Source organism: Amia ocellicauda, chromosome 11 (genome assembly GCF_036373705.1).
Source record: "Amia ocellicauda isolate fAmiCal2 chromosome 11, fAmiCal2.hap1, whole genome shotgun sequence".
NCBI classification, from domain to species: Eukaryota; Metazoa; Chordata; class Actinopteri; order Amiiformes; family Amiidae; genus Amia; species Amia ocellicauda.
Genome location: NC_089860.1, coordinates 1,158,474 through 1,179,493, shown reverse-complemented (window position 1 = coordinate 1,179,493; position 21,020 = coordinate 1,158,474). Strand labels below are relative to the sequence as shown.

The window sequence follows — 21,020 nt, the reverse complement described above, 5'->3', positions numbered from 1 at the left end:
ATGCTAAGATAACTCAGCCTTTTATTTTTATTTATTTGTATTGATGCATTAAGGGAATTACACCGATTCGCTATTTCAGACACTTTTACTGTATTGAATTAAATACAAGTTGGAGTAAACATGCATTCGTCACCGAGCACACAGTTCACATTTTCATTCATTTTGTGGCGTATTTTTAGATTTATTCTTGATTAAAACACAATGACTATAGGCTAGCCTATTGATTATGGATGCGGCTGTTTTGGGGGTATTTGCGGCGCAGTCGTGGGCAGATCAATAAACTGTCGGACGATCTCAGGTGATGTTAATAGTTTGATGGGAAATTGTGCTTATTGATGAAGTCTGTGATGATGGTCCCAAATCACTGTTACATTGTCCCTGTTGTCAGACACGCAGCAATGCTCTTATGTTCTGAATGTCGCCCTGGATAAGAGCGTCTGCTAACAAATACACAATAATAATAATAATAATAATAATAATAATAATAATAATAATAATAATAATAATCCATTGTCGGCACTGCTGGAACAGATCTTACTGTGTATTTGATCTTCTCTTACTGTACAATATGTATGTTTTGTGTAATTCGCCCTGTGCTAAGAAAATGAATGTATTCATACATTATTAATCATGCGCAAACCAACCCGGGACACGTGACTGGTAGGGGCGCTGGATTCGGCGTCACACCAGACCAGATAATGACCAGTTCATTAACAAACAACATTTCTGTTCGCTCAGTCGTCTCTCATTGCTGCCATTTCACAACAACTAACTAGTTATTGACCTGTGAGCCCATATTGTTACTGTAGTGTCTCTCTCTGACAGACCGCTGTTCGTTGCTGATTTCTCTCATTTTTAATCAAATCTCTCCTCACTGCTCGCGTCTCTGCTGGCATTTTAAACGTGGCAGCTGCACTCCAGCAAATCACTTTCTGTGGAGACGACTTAACCCGCCCCCTGGCCCCTGACGTCACTGGTTCTTAGGTTCCAGACCAGCAAGTTTTTGGTGCCAGAAAAAGTGGCTCCGTGCCGGAACGGAGCCAGTTCTTTTGCGGTGGAAAAGCAAAAAATGGTTCCAAATTAGGCACCGGCTCCTTGTCGGTGGAAAATCGCTATCACAGACTGACTACCCTTTGTTAAATATCGTAGTGGTTTGCGACACAGGAGACCGGATATCAAATCTGTTCAGTGACAAGAAAGATTAGCAGAGGATAAATTGTCCTGCAACTTAGACCACTAAGCCAAAGCATCGTTTTAAATTTTTTCATTTTTATTTTACCCCATTTTCTCCCCAATCTTGAATATCCAATTCCATCTTGTGTCACTTCTACAACAGTCCTACGGGCTCGGGAAAGTCGTAGGCTTCCTCCTAGACCTGTTCGAACAGTTGGACTGCTTTTTTACACCCCCTACCCTAACCACGAAGTCAATCAGAGCCAATACGTCAGACAAAACGCTCGCTTGCATTGTCATATGCTTAGCCAGGTCAGAGGTGCCTGACTCACCAGAGATGTCGCTATTTGCCCTGTCACAGGGAAATCCCCATGGCGATTACCTTTTTTTAGGGCTGCAACAGCTAATCCATAAAAATCAATAATGTCAATAATAAAAATACTTGGCAACGAATTTAATTATTGATTAGTAGGGTCTACGTGAGAGAGAGCTGCTTTTTATAGAACTCCATTGTTGTGCATTAACTTTACGGTCGCTGTAGCACCACTAAAATGTGTGCTACGTTTTCTAATCTATAAGAAGTGTCATAGAAACTTAACACAAAACTAATTGCATCAATTTATTGAATTATAGGGATGTGTCTGTACTTAAGGTGATAGCTACTTGTGCTATTTTTTAAGATGGCTGTTATAAGATTCTCTGCAATGTCTTACCCTTCCTTGGTCTTCCTTTCTGCAATTCTAGGTGAATTCCACCACCTTAAAGCATACTAGTTGTATTTTAGCATACTATTGACATTGTTTTCTTTATTCATTATTTATCAAAAAAGTTTAGAATAGCACCTTTCAAACTAAAGAGTAAAACAGATTTGTAAAACATCTGATGATGAAATTATTTTGATCATTTTTTATCTGATTAATCACAGTAATAACCAACAGATTAATCAAAATAGTTGTTAGTTGCAGCCCAACTTTTTAAATATTTTGGTAAACAACATAGTTGTAAAAAATTTTATGCTTTGAATGTTCTCGTATGTTACAGACTTCTAACCAGAAGAGAAGAGCTGTAGCCCTGCTTGGACTGCCTTACTACCTGAGGGAGTTCATCAACATCTGTAAGGTGTGTGGCACTCAATAAAAATTAATAATGTCCTTTTCCTGATCTTTCCTACCATATTCTCAAGGATTAATTTAAAAATATTGATGCATTAATCTAACACCTTTTCTGTTTTTTAGTCTGCTGATTCAAAGGAGGTTGCAAAGGGAGTGGATGTTGGCATACTGATCATCACTGGAGAAGATGAAAGTGAACAGGGCCTGCTATCCAAGGACATTGTGAATGTTGCAGTGATCCTGGAGGAGCGCATCATTCTTCATGAGCTAAGAGATGTAGCTATGGCTTTTGCTATGCTGATGGGTCTTCTTTACAACCTTAACATAGACTACCCCAAAGGACAAAAGTACCTTTGAACTGATCCAGAAGGTTTTACAGCTATTACATATCTCTAAATGTTTTTATGAGTAGTGAGACTGCTAGAGTTTAAAATTTATTTGTTGCTTTGCACAGCCAATGTTTACAGTGTAGTAATTCTTCATCATCATACAGCTGTAACGTGTCTTTCCTTTCACTCTAATGTCATCTTCGTGCTTCTTTTTGCCAACTCCTTGTGAGGTCTCCTAAATATTAGTTGCATTAGGAGTACTTTTAATTCTAAAGAATCTTTATGAATATATTTTACTAAGAGTAAAAGTAGGACCAACTACTTACCTCACTCTCAGATATTTCAGGCACTTAGGACCGATTTCTCCCTCTTTGCTTTATGCTTTATGAATATGGGCCCTGTGCCTGTATGCATAAAACATCTCAGAATTACTCCTAGGAATCATGTTAAAAGTTAGTTTCAGACTAAAAGTAATCCACCCTCAGAGTAAAATGAATGAAAAATGATCCACTCATACAAGGCATATTCATAATAAACTGTATGTGTGTAACATACCCATGTTAACTTTAATTTGTATTTTGTTAAATACAGAAAAGGTGCCGGAAATAGCAAATCGGTGTAAAAGCCTTAATGACTATGTGACTAAACCACATAAAGTGGGGAATTAATTGCCCCATCTGCATGCTTAATAAACTACAGTAACCTGACCAGGAGCTCCAGATTAATCGTTCATACAATTAACATAATGGCCACCTAAGAGAGAGTTGAATAAAGTTGAATATTGTGGTTTTATCTTTCCTATTTTTGACCTAAACTTCCCTGATTTGTGGTTTAGGGACATTGTCACTAACGTATTCTACCCAGGAGGCTATGGAGGGTGAGGTGTCACGTTGCCTTGCCTTGCCGGCTGGGTATTGTTTTGGAAAAGCATTTATAATCATAGTCCCCATTTCACTACCATATTTATCTTAACGTCACCTCTCGTGAAATGTCACAAGTGTGGATTTTCATCTCCTGCTCTGCTTGGTGTATGAATCGTTACTTTCCTAATGCTGCTCAGTCTGGTGGACTTTTTTAATCCGCTACTTAAAGTTCAAGGACTCTACCTTTATTATTATTATTACTATTTATTACTTGGCGGACGCCCTTATCCAGGGCGACTTACAAAATAAGCGCAATACAGAGTTAAAAAATACAGTTCAGTACAAGTCAATACATTACAAATTCAAATTTACTTAATACAGTGAAATTCAAAGCATAATCAAATTTACACAAGTGAATGCAATTTGTGGTCTTACATCCTGGATTGTAAAAGCAGAATGCAGACAAGATGTTAGGTCACAGACAAAGGTATTGGGAGTCATTGGAGTAGCGTGTGCGAATCAGGGCAGAGAGAATACCAGGTGAGCCACAGAGTTAGAACAAGAACATAAGAAAGTTTACAAACGAGAGGAGGCCATTCGACCCATCGTACTTGTTTGATGTTCATTAATAACTGAATGATTCAAGGATCCTCTCCAGTCTATTTTTGAATGTTCCCAAATTTTCAGCTTCAACCACATCGCTGGGGAGTTTGTTCCAGATTGTGACTACTCTCTGTGTGAAGAAGTGTCTCTTGTTTTCCGTTTTGAATGCCTTAAAGACCAATTTCCATTTGTGTCCCCAGGTGCGTGTGTCCCTGCTGATCTGGAAAAGCTCCTCTGGTTTGATGTGGTCGATGCCCTTCATGATTTTGAAGACTTGGATCAAGTCCTCACGTAGTCTCCTGTGTTCCAGGGTGAAAAGGTTCAATTCCCTCAGTCTCTCCGAGTAGGACATTCCCTTCAGACCTGGAAAAAGTCTGGTTGCTCTCCTCTGAACTGCCTCTAGAGCAGCAATATCCTTCTTGAAGTGTAGTGCCCAGAACTGTACACAGTATTCCAGATGAGCTCTAACTAGTGCATTGTAGTCTGAACATTACTTCCCTTGTTTTAAGTTCTACACTATTGACAATATACCTTAACATTCTGTTTGCCTTTTTTATTGCTTCCCCACATTGTTTGGATGGCGAAAGTGAGGAGTCCACATGGACTCCTAGGTATTTCTCATGCGTTACTTCATCTAGTTCTATTCCTCCCATAGTGTAATTATAGTGGACATTTTTGTTACCTGCATGTATTACCTTGCACTTGTCCACATTGAATTTCATCTGCCAGGTGTCGGCCCACACCAGAATATTATCCAAGTCCCTTAGAGTAACCTGTGTCTGCTGAGCCACCTATTTTAGTATCATCTGCAAATTTGACAAGTTTGCTAACTATCCCAGAGTCCAGATCATTCATATAGATTAGAAAAAGCAAAGGCACTAGTACTGATCCCTGTGGATCTCCACTAACAACCTCACTCCAGTTAGAAGCAACTCCTCCAATCGACACCCTGTTTCCTATATATCAACCAGTTCATAATCCATCTACTTACATTACCCTGAATGCCTAGAGCTTCCAATTTTAGGATCAGTCTTTGGTGAGGAACCTTATCAAAAGCTTTCTAAAAATCTAAGTATATCATATCATATGCTACAGCTACAGCTGCATGTTAAAAAACTTGAATGAATCAGTAAGACACGATCTGCCTCGTCTAAAACCTGACTGTTGACTATCACCAAGAATAAGGTTTTCATTAAGATGCTCCTCGATTTTCTGTCCAATCATTTTTTCCAAAATTGTACAGGTAATACAGGTGAGACTGATTGGTCTGTAATTTCCTGGATCAGTTTTGTTCCTTTTCTTGTGGATATGTATGCCATTTGCAGTTTTCCAATCAGTTGGCACTTCCCCTGTTCTAAGTGTCACTTGGAATATTTTAGGGGGGGTGGGTTCTGACGATGGGTGCGGGTTTGGGCATTCTGACAATGTGCTGACCAGGGCTGGGTTCTAACGTTTTTAGAAGGGGGGGTTATATATCATCAGCAAGTATTCAGTGGGCCCCAGCATGGGGTGTGGGGGGGCAGTTTGCCATGAGGGCAGGGGCTTGAGCCCCCCAGCCCCCCCTGCATGTCAGGCCTCCATTGTGCTCTTGGGAAATATTAAAAAGTGTTCAGTGGTAAGGTTTCCTCCTGAGTCCTAGTAATGGAGAATCTGTATTATTATTATTATTACTATTATAAGACTAAGTCTGATCTGGTGCTCGAACATACCAAATTATGTTACAAAGCAAAGAGCAAAATTAAACCTGAAAGAAAGGTCTTGAGCCTAACACTAATATTCAATAAATATTAAATTGGTAGCAAATCACTGGCTTACAGAAAAATAAAAAAATGCTGGTACATTAAGAATTCTGTTGTAAATCGAGGATAGAGAACAGTTAAAAACTGAAAAAACATGTTAAAAGCAGGGATGGGCATTTGAATACCAGAATCCCAGGGTGCTACAAATGATGGATGTAAATGTAGATGGTGGAGCCTCACTCAAGGAAGAATGAGCCTGCAGGATTGATTCTTCCTCGTGGAATAGTTAACCTCTTAGAAGAATCATCAAGATTTCCATGGCAGAAGTGGTCTGGAGTCGAGCTGAGGTCGGTGAACTGTGACAAGCTTGCTTGCAAATAAGGGGGCATTTGATCTAGGTAAAAACAAAGAATGTTAGGAGTGTGTGTCAGAAAGCAGGTATTCATAGTTTAATGGGCAGAAGTATATGTGTGGAATTTTGGGTTTATTCACGTAATGTTACTTGAAATTCCAATTGTTGCGCCTCATTGATTGAACTGAGATTAAAAAACAAAACTGCATAATATATTTCTGTATACTGGTGAATACAATTGAACTAGTAAAGACTCTATATAAAGATGCACAAGCCAAGTCCCCTCTTACTTGCTTTTCCACAACAGAAAAAATCATGGATTTCAACCAATGTGGAACAATACCTTGACATAAATACACTTCTTTGTGTGCCCTTATACAATTCTTACTTAATTTAAACTGATGGGAAATAGAAAACGGAATATACAACTGTGATGTCAATGCATACATTCCAGTACTTTTGTGGTACTGTTTTAGAGCAAGCTAATGAACCTTTGTATGGAAGTACTTTGCTTAGTGTAATACACCTGTATACAGTTTGAACATCTGAATTAAAATCTTATGTATAGGTTATTTGGTAAAACAACAAATGTCTTTGATTGTATTAATTATATATCACTTTCTGCATCAGATTAGTCTATGTCCAAGTTTGGACTAAAGAAATAAACAACCTAATTTGCTTGATGATACTGACATCTTGTGGTAATATTTGAGTAAACACAAATATTGTGCTGCAGTATCAGCACAAAACGGTGTTTAGGCTCTATTTCTGTACCTAAATCATCTCTATACAATTTTGAAAACTTTACATAGAAGTGTTTCTTATCTTTAATTTGTAAGTATTTACATGTTTTTAGAGGACTGATTAATTGTAGAGTCTGACAATAAATAATTCACTAACTTCTATAGTATTTACAAAGAATATTAAGTTTGTGTATTTGTATTTAATTTTATTTAAATTGTTGAAATGGCTGTAGATATAATTGTGTTATGTTTTCCACTCGTGTTGATTATGGATGAACTTTCACTAGAAATACGTTATGCTTGTAATTTTATCTAATGTGAGCTATATGTGCAAATTAAAGAGATACTTGACACTCTTGATTGTTAAAACTCATGGTGTAGTGGTAGTCTTTCGTCTTAACTTGTTTTAACCTTTCATTCATTCTAATAATTATTTGAACACATTTTATTAAATAGAAGGTTTAAAGTCAACATTATATTTTCAACATCAATTTAGATGGCCGTTAAATAAAACTTCAACATTTGCGTGTCCCCTTAAGTAAGATGTAATATGTGCCTCTTGCTGTGCTAGCACTTTTTTTTTTTTAATCATGGTACGCTCTGAATAACAACAAAGGAATTAATTTTCGGGTGTCCACAATGTCCGACTTCCGGGTTGATGACCTCACTCGAAATATCTTAATAATGCATTTAATGTTTCATATTGTTTATACGTATATGTTGAAAAAATACAAATACCAATCCGTAGTTTTCAAACTCCAAAGAGTTTATTAGGTTAGGTTATTAGGTGATTAGGTTATTAATTATTTAGCCTATTGTGTCACCCGTAGTCCACAGAAACGAAAATGAAAGTGAAGTTGTGTAAAATCATTTTTCTACCTCTTAGTGGCATCTTCCCAGAAAGAGGGTCGGTAAATAGCTTTCACCTTTTGAAGGTAGTGGTCTTTCTACAAAACATTCATACATTCACCACTGTTCAAGGATCCGAGTAATCAGGAAAACATAAACAAAGATCGTAATAATTGTAAACGAAAGGTAAGTCTCTTTGCTGAATTCAACGACATTGGTTAAGAGTGGTTATTGAAAAGATATAGATTTATAGTGCTCTCTCTCTCTCTCTCTCTCTCTATATATATATATATATATATATATATATATATATGAAATCTCCAACCTGGCTGTCTTTCTTGACAATTTCCTATATTTTTTGGTTTGTTAGCTCTTACTTTCACTTAAAATGTAGGTTTAGTCTTTAATTTCTATATATTTTTTTCCACTGGAAAGCTGATTAGAAATATGTTTGTAATGGAAAGCATGATTGTAGACCCCTCTGTGTATCTTATGAAAAGTGTTAGGGTTGCTGTATAATGATTCATATATATACAACAGCAATATATTATTGTGACTGCTAAGGCCTACAGTATATTAAATAGACACACTACTACAGAAGACCTATAATACTACAGTTTATTGTTTTGATTCCTATTACAGGTCTGCTTTCCACAATATAGGTTCCTGAACAATTTGTGCTAAACGAAATTAATGCTAAACGAGCTCATAAATACATTTAATTAATGGGAATACGTTTCATAAATATGAAAATGAGCATGAAAATCTATGAAATACTAATATAAATGTGATGTTAAGCAGAAAATGTGTATGATTTTGACAATAATCATAAACTCACCATATTTATTGAAATTTTAATTTTAATCTGTCGAAGTTACTGGCTGCTAACTGATGCGTTTTCATATAATTTAAATTCTCCATCAGAACTTTGATTTCCACTACATTTTGGTCCCATTATAATATTAGTTTCTGTCGCTCTTTCTGTTTGTAAGTAAAATTATTAAATTGATAATTGAACATTTTTTAAACACATATGCCTTCCATCTATGCAAGGCGAGTGTTGCATTTCAGTTTTGCTGAATTTCATATTAAAATTAATTAACTTAATCCGTGCAAAGCCATTTGTCATACAAAAAAAAAGAACTTTCAATTCCTACTATATCTTACCCAGAGTTCAAAATATGCTGCTTTTAACAATGTTTACTGCAGTTCACCCTACTGCGTGATAATGGCAAAACCCTTTATAACTAATTATTAAGGTGATGTGCAGGGCCATATGGAGGATAATCCATGACAAAATTAAAAATAAATAGAGACAAAATAATAAATAAATGAATAAATAAATAAATGTAGAAATGAATAAATAAATAGATATTTCTGTATTTATTTCAACATTTATTTATTTATTTATTTCTACATTTATTTATTTATTAATTAAATTATTTATTTCAACATTTATTTATTCATTTATTTATTTCCCGTTTGCTATTTTCATTTCTCAGTGCGATTTTACATTTCGAAACGTGGTTCTGTATTTCTTTTTTTTTTTCAATGTGACAAACCCTTCTGTCAATCACAGCTAGTGGGCAAGATACACTGTGTAGTGGGGTTCTTGTGGGGGTTAATTTGTTTTTGTATACGATTACATTATTAAATAACTGAAGCGTATCTATAGGAATAAAAAACAATACGTTTTGACTCTCTTTCAAACTCTAAATTTACACTCAAATTGAATCGATCCACACTATACACAGTGTATTGGATTAGCCAATAAGCGCACTGGATCCCGCCCAATAGCTGTGATTGACAGTTTTGTCACATTGAAAGAAAAAGAAATACAGAACCATGCTTCAAAATGTAAAATCGCACTGAGAAATCTCAATAGCAAAGCGGCAAACTGGAAATAAATAAATAAATAAATGTTGAAATAAATACAGAAATGTCTATTTATTTATTTATTCATTTCGACATTTATTGATTCATTTATTTCAACATGTATTTCAACATTTATTTATTTATTCATTTACTTATTATTTTCTCTCTGTATTTATTTTTAATTTTGGCATGGATTATCCAACATAGGGCCAAACCGAATCTGCGGGCACGGATTTTTAACGAAAAAGCGTAGAATCCACTCAAGCACGCGGAAAGTGAGCGAAATTAAAGTATTACTTACTGTTACATAACAATAACATCCCCAACTAATAGCATATCATGCAACACATGCGCTGTAAAATAGTCTCTCATCTGCGTTCTGACCCGTGCGCTCTGGAGCAGTGTAATCTATGTAATCAGCTGAGTTCCAGGGCTTTCAGAGGGTTATGGGATTGGCTAGATATTCGTAGACTCACGGTTTGTGATTGTGTAAAAAATATAAGATCTCTAGGCTGATGACAGACACATAGTAACGTCCTTTCCATTGGCCAATACTATGGCTATGTTCTGCAGTTGCGCAAACGCCAGCAAAGACGCAATGTAAACAAACCACACATGGTTCTTTTCAGCAGAATCTCAGCTGCGCAGCTAAAAACGCATGTCTCTATAACAAATCGTTTCCCCATAAATTCATAATTTGTAACTGATTAATATTTATCTAACAACAACTTTGTTCAATAAATATTAGTCTATGTAAAAATACCTTTCTATTAGAAGACGTGTGGACATAATAACAGCAGCAATAAACGCAGACCTGCTAACTCTCACGCATCTTGTGTCAGACTCTCCTACTATTATTGTTTCCCGATATTATCACTTTTTATTGTCACAATTTCAAATTAACTATAAATGTTGTGACTATTTGTTTCTGAAGGAATATTTTGAAATTACAGCTGTAACTGACCGACACATATGTTTTTCTTTTTTAAATTGTATTAATTTAATTTTCATTAAATTGTGTAATAGTTATGCAATGTGAGCTGCACATGAAAATGCCCTAACATTTGTGTCCTTGTGGAAATCTTTTCCGGTTATAACAGTGAAATACAAAATGTATATCTATCCAGCTAATTTATACAATCTACTTAACTAAACAATTTACTTTCCCACATTTCCAGACCCCCCTCAACATACAGACTGCCAGTCTACGGAAACATACCTGTGTGCTCAAGTTCCAATGAATACAAAATACATAGCAATAACTGGCTGTGTATGCAGCTTTTAGGTGGGTTAACATACCAGCTGTAGATTTGTTGTAGTTTAATTGCACTGCACATATTATATACTTAACAGTGTTTTCATTTACTTTGTCAAATTATTTCCATGCAGAACTTATACCTGTGAGGAAGACACTGGTTGCGTTCTTGTAGTGCAGATTTATGCAAATATGCACAGATCTGCAGAACCCCACCAATTGTAAGTATATGGATAATGTCAGTGCAACTATTATAATTCTAAAACACTTTGATCCAGGTCATTAAACACATAAATGGTAGCCTAATGCCCGATCATATTAGCAAAACGTTAGAGCCCCAAAAAAAGCTTCCTGTCAGGATTTTTACAAACCTAAAATAGCCTATAATGATACAAATAAGATGACCATGATAGGAACAAAACTACCCTAATGGACTGGATTTAGCATCCCTGCTGTAAAGGGGATACCGCCTGAGTTTTTATGTACATCTGTTTAGATCAAATAGCTCTGTTTCTTATTCTCAAAAGCAAAATGTAAATATTTGAGTGTTACTTTATAGCTGGTAAAATATCGTCATTGTTTAAACAACATGTAGTTGGCTTGTATCATAATTTAAGGCTCCAATCTAATGAATGTACATATTGTGTTACTGAGGTGTAATAAAGTAAAAATAATAATTCAAGTATTTATTTTGTGTTGTTGCATAAAACTATTTAAAATGATTTAATGCAGATTTTCCACAGAATTTGCAAAACAATTCAGCAGAATTTAGACTGAACTTCCGCAGAGTCCGTCTGGGCCTGGTGATGTGTCATAGGTATTATCCTTCCTTTACCAGTAGTACAGACACATTTCTTTACACACTGAAAAAACAAATACCAGTAGGGGAGTTTACATGCAGAGAATTGTGTTTCTGGACAAAAAATGTACAGGGTCAATCACAGTAAATCTCCAGTAAATGACGTAAAAATGACAAAATCACAAACATTTCCACTTGAAAACTGGTATATGTCTTGTGCAAATGCCACTGCGATAATCGTATATCCTTAAAATGACAATTGGAAGATAACATATTCACAACTTGCTAGCTCCAAGCTGTGAAAAACAACATGGGTAAGATCAGTAAAACAAAGAATTAAACAAGTAGATGCAAGACACAAGTCACAGCTGTACACTGTTTAATTTTAACAAGTTGTCACAGGACCACCATGGATTGCGTGATGTAGGCTATGTGCTTCATGTATGGTTCTCCGTGCCTGTAACCACCCTGTAGAATGCATGTTCACCAGTTGCCGAGTAACCTCTATACCAGTTGTGCTAAAGCAGAAGTAGGGCTGGGGAATGTGCACTTCTATCTAGAGCTGAGAGGCATGTCATGTAAACAATAGTTAATCTGTGCTAATAAAATCATTATGGATTGCTCCTGTGTCATTCCTTATACACCAGACAAACATACACACCCTTTCTGGGATTTTCATGCAAAAAGAGCACAAGCTAATTTGAATATTAACTCACTCCTTTCCCCTTAATTTGCATGACATTGGGTTAACAGCTACTCGTCCCGAGCGCAATAAACTAAGAGCATGTAATCCCAAACAGTAAAATTGTTTAATCTTTGATTTGGCTGGGAGTCAGCTAGTTTAGTGTCCACATGGCAGGTAGCACTCGGAGAGCATGGGGTCTCAATAGTAATTGACTAAAATAAATTAGAAAAAAGCATGTATACAATATGATATGATATATAGATTTTCAAAAAGCTTTTGATAAGGTTCCACACCAAAGACTGATCCTCAAATTGGAAGCTGTAGGCATTCAGGGTAATGTAAGTAGATGGATTATGAACTGGTTGATGTATAGGAAACAGGGTGTGGATTAGAGGAATTGCTTCTAACTGGAGTGAGGTTGTTAGTGGAGTGCCACAGGGAACAGTACTAGGGCCTTTGCTTTTTTTAATCTATATGAATGATCTGGACTCTGGGATAGTTAGCAAACTTGTCAAATTTGCAGATGATACTAAAATAGGTGGCTCAGCAGATACAATCTCGGCTGTACAGACTATTCAAAGGGACTTGGATAATATACAGTTGTGGGCCGACACCTGGCAGATGAAATTCAATGTGCAAGTTATTACATGCAGGTACCAAAAATGTCCACTATAATTACACTATGGGAGGAATAGAACTAGATGAAGTAACGCATGAGAAAGACCTAGGAATCTACATAGACTCCTCACTTTCTCCATCCAAACAATGTGGATAAGCAATAAAAAAGGCAAACAGAATGTTAGGGTATATTGTCAAAAGTGTAAACCAAAAGTGTAGTAGTTAGACCTCATCTGGAATACTGTGTACAGTTCTGGGCACCACACTTCAAGAAATATATCGCAACCAGACTTATTCCAGGTTTGAAGGGAATGTCCTACTCGGAGAGACTGGGGGAACTGAACCGTTTAACCCTGGAACAGAGAAGACTACATGGGGACTTGATTCAAGTCTTCAAAATCATGAAAGGCATCGACCACATCAAACCAGATGAGCTTTTCCAGATCAGCAGGGACCCGGGGACACAAATGGAAATTGGGCTTCAAGGCAATCAAGACGTAAAATAGGAGACACTTGTTCACACAGAGAGTTGTCACAATCTGGAACAAACTCCCCAGTGATGTGGTTGAAGCTGAAAATTTGGGAACATTTGAAAATAGACTGGATAGTATCCTTGGATCACTTAGTCATTAATGGACACCAAACAAACACGATGGGTTGAATTGCCTCCTCTTGTTTGTAAGCTTTATTATGTTCTTCTTATGTTCTTAATGGTGTAACAGCAGGAAGAGCCTTGGGCTGCGAGCTGTGAGCATGGTGTGTATTTTAGTAGATTACATTGATGCCTGGTATACCTTGCACCATCTGAAATGACTATGTAGCTGTTGGGTTGGGCAGCAGCGCTGTGCACAACCCCCAGTTTTGTCATAACCCTGTGTGGTTTGCATGCTAACTGTGTGGCCTAGCAAAGGCCATAGTTTGCAGCATTGCGATCATAGTATTTCTTTCTATTCTGTTTGTTTCTCATGAGCTTCCTTCACTAGCTTTTCTACTATGGCAACCAGAAGCATAGTCCTGGTGCATCTATGATTGTCATGTGACAAGTAGTTCAAATTAAACTGTGTACAGCTGTGGCTTGTGCCGTTTCGTTTTACTGATCTTACCCAAGTTGTTTTTCATGTCACTGATGGAGCTAGCAAGACCCCATTCACACTAAAACAAATGCTGGCTTTTCAGTGGCATTTTGTTGCCAGCAAGGACTGTGTGAATGGGTTTATGCCTGCATTTCGACACAAGGAATTTTTCACCTCTAAATGCCAGTAATTTTCCAGCAGTGGGTCTGTGTGACTGGAGCAGAAAAAAACGAATGCCGGCATATGACATGCACGTACTTGCATTGCCGATGCAGTGCATCAGCTAACTGACATAACCAATGAGAATAGGGATGCATTTTGACCACAACACATCCACGTTAAGCCAACCTGTGACTGTAATGAAAACCGGACAGGGTCATTAAAAATGGCGGAGGTTGAAAATAATGTAGTCGCAGCAATTCTGAGTGTTATTGATGAACCAACAGGTTGTTTATGTATATAATGCTAACTATTGTCACACATATGTCAGATGTTATACCAATAAATCATTAAAAATATACATAAATATATGTTTGTATACATAAACAAACGTGTTGGACTGCATTACAGTGTACACTGACCGTAATTTGTTTCAAGTTAATTTTAAGGCAGTAATGTCAAACTTAAAAAAATGAAAAATAAAATAAGTTGTTTTGAGCAATCAATCAATTGCAGATCTGCACACCCAGACTCTTGGTTGTTATAGATATACACACAATGTAATGTCTATTTTAGTTGATTTCAATGCCTCTCATTATGCTGTTCACTGGTTCAAATGATCTGTGACTGTTGGGTCCTGGTCCTGGTCATAGCACGAAAACGCACCCTAGATTGATGTATAGTTTACATTCCCCTCCTAAATATTTGTTCTTGCTAGTGAGTCCGAACCGAACCAGCACCCTGCTTTCAACCAATAACCCATTAAACACAATGGAAGGAAACTGGCAAAACAGGGAAATTATCAAACTTTTACAAACACATCCAGCATATCAGTCCATGTCTCCTCTCCCGAATCCACATGCTTCTGTAGCGTCTTGTTACCAAGGCTACAGTGCTCATGCCATCATTCTCTGTTTTCTGTGTGAAAGGGTACCTCCCAGCAATTTGCCTGCATTTAAAGCCAGTGTGAATGGGGGTGTAACAGGAAAAATGCAGGCAAACATTATTAAACGTAATTAACAAATTATCTCCATTCTAATTAATTTTAGTCCTTTATACTATGTCTATTTGTTTCAGATTATCCGTGATCCGAGAAATACATTGTATTTTTATCAAAACTACAAAATATACAGATGCTGGTCATGACTTGTTTCGGGAGGTTTCAAATTATATCTTATTCCTGTATGTAGGATCTTTCTGACCTGAGCTACAGAATTGTGCAATCAACCGTTTGTCAGAGTGTACAGGGCTAATTTATATATTTTCATATTTTAGTTTTTTCACTCTGTGAATTGATTATTTTTTTATAATACGAAAGTCCACACATTTTTCTTTCATTTGATAAAACAAGATATAAATGGCACAAACTATCAAAGAGCTACACACAAATAAATACACTAGAAAATATCAGGACAAATAGGCTGGAGTATAAGGGGTCTGTGAAAGGGTAAAGAGTCACGGTCTGTGATTGGGTAAAACACTATATCTATCTATCTGTTTTGCTCACAAATGATACTGTAAACTACTCACACTGCCCTTGTAAGAAACACATTGCTTGCATATGAAACAGAAAACCTTTACTGTGTCTTCAATGTTTCCTTCTGAATCCAGTTCGAATACAAAGCTAGACTGTAGTTTTCCCTTTAGCAGCTTGTAACCCTGCAGTTTGTGTGCAGATACTGTGCTGTAGCTCTGTAAGTGATATCTTGCAAGATTCGCCTGTATAATTTAACACTAGAAGCGCTGAGCTGGTCAGTTTGAACTATTTAATTTTAATTACTCTGTTCCTCAATACACTGTGCATACTAGGCATGGGCTGGTTACCGGTTTCAACGTATTCAACGGTTTTAAAACCACTTAAATTTTCTGTGATATCATTCCTGCGGTATTAGCTGTTTTTATGTCTCGTCGAAGACGGAAAGCGCAGGACTCCCTCGGGTCGTGTGCAGCGCAGAGGGTAACACCACCCCTCCGCCCCGCCCAGTGCGAGCAGCCAGTCTCCTGTGTCCAGGATGGCCGAAAGAGGTGAACCCCTGGAACTTTTCCCCTGTCGAAAAAGACGGAGTCTGCCGTATGGGAATTGTTCAGGTACCGAAAACATTCTGTCGGCCAAGGCTTGGAGGAGGAAGGACATCCAACTTGTAGGATGTGTTTAACAAGAGTGGCTGCTAGACGAGGCAATACGATATGATATCCCATTTACGGGAGTGCTACCCATCACTCTTGTGGACACAGCCTCGTACCTCACCGCTCCAGACCAGGACAGGTGAACATGCTCACATTCCTGCATCATAACTTGGGACTGAAAGAGAAATGTGTAGAAAGTGAGCATGTCTCCAAAATAATTACCAATAAATATGCCTACGGAGTTTTAGCTGCATAAACGCAAATCAAGTTCAACTTAACCTCAAGTGTCTAGTCTTTAATGTGCTTGAAAAACACGCATTGGAGAGCATTACAAGCAGAGGTGTAAAAAGTAGTCAGAAGTCATAATTGAGTAAAAGTAAAAATATTCTATCAAAAACTTACTCCAGTAGAAGTAAAATGTCTCCCATTCAAAGAGTACTAGAGTAAAAGTAAAAAAGTAGCTACTTTCAAGAGTACTCAAGTTCCAAAAGTAAAAGTAAATTGTGATTTTAGTAATAAAGTGAATGTGCATGTGTTTGTGTGTGAGCATTATGAAGAGGGCACGCAAGAGATTCATTTGATGTTTTAATCCAACATTTTATTTTCCATAAATTATCAATGTATTTTATTTTCATGGCTCCTCAATTTAATCTTGAAGAAAACCATGTCCAACAACAATAAATGTTATTTAGGCACACATCTGGAAATTACTTTCATTTGCATTCTATAATAACATATGGTAACATTGGGGATTTATATAATAGCCTATTTTGTGTTTTCTTAGCAAACTCACTGTTCACACACACACACACACACACACACATAATTGTATAATAAAACACAAAACAAAATTAACAATAGAAAATATGTACCCCTGTAGTGATCACATCTGTTATAACATAATCTATTGCAGGAGACTGGGTTTGAATCTCAAAACTCCCCAGGATATATATAAGCATCCGTGCACTGCAGCATCTTCACTCCCATGAGGTGCTGGCCCAAATAAAGCAAAAATATATAATTAATAATTGATTTTGTAGCCGCACTCTCACTTATTAGGTATTTAGACAGGACTCTTGTATTACAAAAGTTTCATTTTATTGAATAACAATGCCTTTCGACACTACTGTGTCTTCATCTGGGCTATAAATACCTAATAAGTGAGAGTGTGGCTACAAAATAAATGTTTCATTATTATTATTATAATTTGTTTTTTTATTTCTTGGCAGATGCCCTTATCCAGGGCGACTTACAACATAAGTGTAAAACAAAGTGCAAAAATACAGTTAAGTAAAGGCATCAATCATTACAAATTCAATTAAACTACAAATAGCAATTCAAAATACATTTTAAAAATACCAATTTACAAGTACAGTAAGTGAGGTCCTACAACCTGGATGGTAAAAGCTAAGTGCTGTCAAGATGTAGGGTCACCGGCAAGGGCTACGGGAAAGGGAGCAAGGAGGAAAACAAAATCGAAAAAACACAAGAAGCATAATAAACTGAGAAGTGATATCTAGCAGGGATCAAGTACTGTGGAAAAGATGGGTCTTGAGTAAGCGCCGGAAGGAGGTCAAGGACTCTGCTGTTTTGACTTCGGTGGGCAGGTCGTTCCACCATTTAGGGGCCAGGGATGAGAAGGACTGGGCTCTGGAGGAAGGAGAGTGGAGAGGAGGTAGAGTTAGTCTTCTGGCACTGGAGGAGTGCAGTGGTCTGGAGGGGATGTATGGAGAGACGAGTGTCTGAAGGTAGCTTGGTGCAGTGTGGTCGAGACAGCGGTAGGTGAGAGTCAATGTCTTGAACTGGATGCGTGCCGGTATCGAGAGCCAGTGGAGGGAGCGGAGCAGTGGAGTAGCATGTGCGAATCGTGGCAGAGAGAATACCAGACGAGCCGCAGAGTTCTGGATGAGCTGAAGCGGGCGGGTAGTAGTTGCAGGCAGGCCGGCCAGGAGGGAGTTGCAGTAGTCAAGGCGGGAGAGGACCAGGGACTGGACGAGTCGAGTAGTCAGTAAGAAAGGGACGGATCCGGCTTATGTTGCTCAGGAAGTATCTACAGGTGCGTGTCAGTGTGGTGATGTGCTGGGTGTAGGAGAGCGCAGGATCGAGGGTGACTCCTAGATTTTTAGCGGAAGAAGAAGGAGTGTGGTGGATTCCAAGGGGATTGAGATGGGGAGATCAGCAGAAGGTGAGGAAGAGTGGGGGAAAAACAGGAGATCCGATTTGGAGAGGTTGAGCTTCAGGTGGTGCGAGTGCATCCAGGCGGAAATGGCAGACAAGCAGGAAGAGATGCGAGAGGCGATGAGAGGGTTGGAAGAGGGAAAAGACAGGAAGATCTGGGCATCATCAGCGTAGAAGTGGTAGGAGAAACCATGGGATGTGATGAGGGGGCGAGTGTAGAGAGAGAACAGGAGCGGGCCCAGGACGGAGCCTTGGGGAAAACCTGTGAGGAGAGGTTGGGGTGTGGATGAGGAGCCTCGCCATGTCACTTGGTAGGACCGGTCACTGAGGTAGGAGGAGAACCAGGTGAGAGCAGTCCCAGAGATTCCAAGGTCAGCAAGGCAGGAGAGGAGGATGGAGTGATCTATAGTGTCAAATGCTACGGAGAGGTCAAGGAGGATGAGGACTGAGGAGAGGGAGGCTGCCCGAGCACAGCTGAGGGAGTCAGTGACTGCCAGGAGAGCAGTCTCAGTGGAGTGAGCTGTTCGGAAGCCGGATTGCAGAGGATCAAGGAGTGAGTGTTGGGACAGAAAGTCAGAGAGCTGACGGTGGACCGCCCGCTCGAGAGTCTTTGAGAGGAAGGGGAGTAGGGAGACAGTTATATATATAATTATAAAATTTGATGTTGTTCTTACGCATGCCATCTTAAAAAACTTGATTTATATAAAGTGTAAACATCACCATGGACATGATTTTGGGACCTTTTCTCATATACAATTGTACTCTTTATATCATAAAGTGAATAATAAAGTTAATATGTAAATAAAAATCACATTTAAATATACATATGATTTATTAATACTGTATCTTTTATGGACAACTGTCATTAAAGTAAAGCTGCTGTGATGTTCACCCACACATTGTCTTTTTAATGGATGTGTTTGTCTTTTAATGTACAATGATACAGTAATGGATATTGCTGTTCCTCATTAATTAAATACTATTTTATTGAATTTAGTATTTTTCTTTTCATCAATAAAAACAATTCAATTTTTAATACTTGTGATTAAAATCATTAAAATATCAGTCCTTAAAATCACTTAAAATTTTTAAAATCTGTGATTTAACAAAGAACAAAACAATTAACTTCAAATTAAACGTGCTCAAATCAACAAAACAAACGTGATAAAAGCAAAAACTGCTCACCAACAAAAGGGTCAAATACATTGAAAATAACTAAAAATGCATTGAACAAAATAAAGAAACAATTAAAAAAGTAAAAATAAAAAACAAACAAAAAAGTCCAATGCATTTAAAATTAAATCCAAAACGGTCAATGTATTTGACAAAAGAATATAATAAAACTTAAACCAAAAAACCCTGAACAATGTGATTTAAAAACAACTAAATCTTTAAAAACAATTAAGATTCATTTTTAAAATCTTTTTTAAAAACAATCATCCATAAAATCTTTAAAAGATCTTGGACTCGGGCTCCAGCAGGGGGAACTGACCGTCCCCGGAGGTGGGTCCCATCATGGGATCCTGAGCTCCCCCAGATCTTGTATACGCCAGTTCTTATAGGCTTCCTCCTTGCCCCTCTGATGGACCTCCAGATTGACATAGTCTCTTACAAACACCATGCCCCTCCGCGCGATGACGATCGGGTCCAGCTCCTGCTTATTGAACAAACAGATGTTCCGTCCCTCCCACAGTGCCTGCTTCACTGCGCAGACGACACGCCACCAGCACCTCAGGGTAGATGATGAAATTCCCCTGGCCGGACCGTACAGGATCTGCTGGGCGGTCGCCTGCGCAGGAACGGCAAACCTGTGGAGGAACGGAGAAAACAGGAGCCAGACCCTGTGGGCGGAGGGGCACTCACTAAAGATGTGAGCCTCCGTCTCCTTCCCCAGGCAACCCTTATAGGGGCAGGTGTCATAAGGAGCTATGCCCCTTCTGTGCATGAACACTCGGGTGGGGAGACACCGACTCACAGCCATCCAGGAGACATCTTTCTGCGTATTCATGAGGCAAACGTGCGTAGCGTTAGCCCAGATAAACCGGCAGGTTTCGGGAGGGAAATCTTCTATCCGGCTGGTCTCCTGGGCAGATCTCATCTGGCTACAGATGGTCTTGTAATCCCAGGAGGCCAGCACGACTTTATGGAGGCCTACTTCGAGCGCAAAGGCTCGGAGCGCCCTGTAGAACGGCGGGGGATCCCACGAGTGCGGCCTGGTGTTATCCATGGCGCAGAGGCCGAATGGTCTCAGGCTGCTGGCAAAATAAAAGCGGTTCATAAAACTCACTTTCTTGCCAGCAGCCTGGATGTTCTTTACCACATAGGCCAGCCCCTGCGCCTTTATCAGCCGCACAACGTCCGGGACCCCCCTGCCTCCATCCAGGGTACCCTTCACCATCTGTACTCTTTTCAGCCTCTCCATTTTGCTCCCCCTCATTAATTAAAGCTAGGGTATGCAATCCTGAGAAGTCAGCAGTTAGCAAGCTTG

General features: G+C 38.4%; 1 protein-coding gene across 2 annotated transcripts in view; it reads left to right on the top strand.

Annotated features, from left to right (window-relative positions):
• The first annotated feature begins 7,757 nt into the window (after positions 1 to 7,757).
• The window catches only part of sting1 (stimulator of interferon response cGAMP interactor 1), a 37,067-nt gene continuing 23,804 nt past the window's right edge, over positions 7,758 to 21,020 (top strand). For both annotated transcript variants that reach the window (XM_066716359.1, XM_066716360.1), the window contains exon 1: positions 7,758 to 7,949. The gene's annotated coding sequence lies outside the window, so the exon portion shown is untranslated. The remainder of the gene's footprint in view (positions 7,950 to 21,020) is intronic.